Raw genomic sequence first — 4056 nt, 5'->3', positions numbered from 1 at the left:
CCCGCGGAGGCCCCGGCGGAGGCCCCGGCGGAAACGGCTCCATCCCGGGCGGACTCCCGCCCCCGGCCCGCCCCCGTCCGCCCCGCGCCATGTATGGCGCTTCCTCCCCGAGCCCTACAAGGCGCTTCCTCCCGGCTCCAGGCCCATACAAGGCGCTTCCTTCCCGGCGCGTCTGGCTGGCGGCCCGCGGGCTGGGAGCCCGGTCCTCTGGGCCCTCCCAACCCCGGAGCCCGCGGCCAGGGGACCTGCTGCCAAGAAGGGGGCGGCGGCGGGAGGGACGGGAACGCGGGGCCTGGCCCGGCGCGGGAGGCGAGGGACGGGCCGACTTAGGGGTCCCGCTGGTCCCCGCCAGTTTCGTATTTTGCCCCGCTTTTCTTCCTCAGCTGGAGCACAACACACCCTGCTGGAGGTTGTTCAGCGACCCCAGCCTCGGACCTCCAGCCACACAGGCCTCCGCTCCTCGCCGGCCGCTCTCCCCTGACAGTTGACAAGTGGGTCTTCCCTGACATCTCCCTTCCTCCACGCTTGCGCTTCTCGTACCTCCCTGGATTCTTCCGAGCTGCCCCTCGGCCTTGAATGCCCTTCCCACACTATTCTGGCAGAAAGAACCGCTACGCATCCTTTACTTGGTTCAGACTTCTGGCCTCCTGGAAATCCTTCCCACTCCCACCCATAGGTCACCAGCCTCTGCTGAGCTGATTTAGGATCATAGGATCTTAACAAAGTGTCGTTATCTGAGTGATCCTGTTTCAGGCCTGCCGCTGTCCCTTTTCACCTTGGACGGGCATCTTTGACTTTAGGTCTGGTCCCCAACGTCTCCACCTGCTATGGCTCCCTGTGGTCTGAGGCTCATGAGCCCCACAAGTAGTTTGACTCTTTAGGAGAAAGCTGGAGGGGTGGGGTGAGGGGAGCCACAGCAGGTGTACACCCGGAGTGAGTTGGGGCTGAGCACTGCCCCTGGGTGCTCCCATCACCCAGAAGGGCCTCTCCTGCTCAGCCTGACAGCTCTGGTTTATCCACCACTGGAAGAACAAGCAAGCCCCTACAGGCCCTCCCAACAGCGCCTCCAGTAACAAACCTGGTCCAGCCATGTGGTTACCCTGATCTGATCTGCCACGAGAAACGTCCCAAACAGGGACTGGATCTCAGCACAGAGGGAGCCAGCAGCAGTTCCTGAGCCCCCTCCCCCCATGTTCCAGCAGGACAGCTGTCACAAAGTCCAACTTTCTGCTGGGGAGGAGACAAGCAAGTCCCCATGTGGCCAGCTAGACCAGCCTGTGAGCCTGTGACTGTTCTGCCACAGGTAAGGCAGGGAAAGAAGAGCTAGAGCTTGGGGCTGAGTGGGTGAATATGTCAGAGAAGGAGCTTTTAGGGCCAAGCAGCCTCTGGGCTTGATCCAGAATAAAATCAGTTACAGGCTTCCAGGCGCGACACACACACACACGCTGCAAATAAAGCCAAAACTTAAGGAGCCTTGCGGGTCTCCACAGCCCCAGGTCAGCTGAATGCCTGTGAATGGGTGCATGGAGAGAATCTCAAAGCTCCAGGAGGTAGGCTTGGGAAAAAACCGGGTCTCAGAATCTGGGTTGCACACTTAAAGCCTAGGATGCTTCTTGCCTTGTTCCCACTTAGGGCTGCAGGCCCCCAGCAGCCTTCTCTGCCGAGCTATGCTCTAGGATTGTGGGTAATGTAGTCCACAGAGGCCAGGCTCCCAGTGGTGCTGCTTCCTGCCCTCTCCTCCCCTCCTCTCAGGTCCCTGACAGCCACCCGCCTTCCTGCTCCAGGAGGAGGGCTGGTCAGAGTGAGGAGGTGGGCTCCTTGCAGGGATGGGAGATCCCAGACTGGAAACCAGTAAGCTATTTACGATTCAGCTTAGCCAAGGGGCAAGGTGTGAGGGGAGCTCCTGTAGGCTGCTACAGAATTTGCAGGAACCCCAGGTCTCTGCTTGGGTAGGACTTTTATTCTCTTCAGGGTGCAGGGGCCTTGATTCTTTTTTTTTTTTTTTTTTTGAGACGGAGTCTCACTCCTTTGCCCAGGCTGGAGTGCAGTGGCGTCATCTTGGCTCACTGCAACTTCCGCCTCCTGATTTCAAGCAATTCTCCTGCCTCAGCCTCCCGAGTAGCTGGGATTACAAGAATGCGCCACCATGCCCGGCTAATTTTTTTGTATTTTTAGTAGAGAAGGGGTTTCACCATGTTGGCTAGGTTGCTCTCGAACTCCTGACCTTGTGATCCTCCCGCCTCGGCCTCTCAAAATGTTGGAATTACAGGTGTGAGCCACCGCGCCCTTCCAGGGCCTTGATTCTTTGAAAGCTCTACGAAACAGAAAGGGTCCTGGGCTATTCCCTGCCTTAAGACCTATGCTGTAGTGGTTCTGGGGCTGGCTTTCGGGCGTGTTAGGAATACTGGAGCCAGGGACTGATAATCTTTCAACAACTGCCAATGTGACACCCAATAATACCACAGCTGCCTGTTATTTCCTGCATTTTTCTTCTCATTGTTTTCCTGTGCTTGCTTCCTCCACAAAATGAGATTTCCAGACAGAAACCAAACCTTCTCTTGCCAGTGGATTGGGTGCCACTTTGGTCTCCCTGCCTCACAAAACCCTCTGTGCTTTTAACCACCAAACCAGGGCTTTTTTGTTTGAGATGGAGTTTCACTCTTGTTGCCCAGGCTGGAGTGCAGTGGCACCATTTTGGCTCACTGAAACCTCCGCCTCCTGGGTTCAACAGTTCTCCTGCCTCAGCCTCCCAAGTAGCTGGGATTACAGGCGCCTGCTACCACACCCGGCTAATTTTTAATTTTTTTTTTCAGTAGAGACAGGGTTTCACCATGTTGGCCACGCTGGTCTAGAACTCCTGACCTCAGGTGATCTTCCCACCTCGGCCTCCCAAAGTGCTGGGATTACAGGTGTGTGAGCCATGGTGCCTGGCCCACGGCATTTTTTATTTTTTTAGCTGGGTTTGCCACTAGATTGAGCACTCTTTATTGACACGGACTGTCTGCCTTGTTGACTACAGGTCCTCAAATAACGTCGTTTCATTCAATTCAATGTCGTTTCCTTATAACATTGATGAAAAAAAATCAGTTTCCGGCCGGAGTTGTTTGGGTGGAGTTGGTATATTCTCCCCATGTCTGCATGGGCTTTCTCTGGGAACTCTGGTCTCCTTACACATCTCAAAGATGTACTTGTTAGATGAATCAGCATGTCTACATGGTCGCAGGATGAATAAGTGTGGGTGTGTTTGTGAGTGTGCCCTGCCATGGAATGGCATCTTGTCTAGGGCTGGTGTTTTCCTTGTGCCCTGAGAGCTACTGGGATGGGCTCCCGCCACCTGAGACCCGCAACCGGAAGAAGTGGGGTGGAAAATGAATGAATGAATACAAATTATTGTCAAATAAAAATCTGTAAATATCCAGTAATCATATGATGCACAATGATAAACAGTGCCATATGAAAGTGCTCAGCAAGCCTTCCATATTTGTGATTGTTTTTGAACTCAGGCAGGTGAAGCAGTAGGAGGTGCTCCTTACAATTTTTGTTTTGCAAACATTTATTCCTTCATTTAACCCACCACCACAACCTCCCTGATTCACCAAAAATTGAGTAAATAATCCTCGTTTTTTTTGTTTTTTGTTTTTTGTTTTTTGTTTTTGAGACAGTTTCGCTCTTGTTGCTCAGGCTGGAGTGCAATGGCATGATCTTGGCTCACTGCAACCTACACCTCCCAGGTTCAAGCAATTCTTCTGCCTCAGCTTCCCAAGTAGCTGGGATTACAGGCATGCACCACCATGCCCAGCTAATTTTGTATTTTTAGTAGAGACGGGGTTTCTCCATGTTGGTCAGGCTGGACTGGAACTCCCGACCTCAGGTGATCCATCCGCCTCGGCCTCCCAAAATGCTGGGATTACAGGCATAAGCCACCACATCTGGCCAATCCTTGTTCTTATGAATCTTTCTTAAATGTGTGTATAGCTAACATTTTATTTGTTTATTTATTTATTTTTAATTAATTTATTTATTTTTGAGACGGAGTCTCGCTCTGTCGCCCGGGCT

The sequence above is a fragment of the Rhinopithecus bieti genome, unplaced genomic scaffold, assembly GCF_001698545.2.
Source record: "Rhinopithecus bieti isolate Rb0 unplaced genomic scaffold, ASM169854v2 scaffold_20170, whole genome shotgun sequence".
NCBI lineage: Eukaryota > Metazoa > Chordata > Mammalia > Primates > Cercopithecidae > Rhinopithecus > Rhinopithecus bieti.
This window is presented reverse-complemented; position numbering follows the sequence as displayed.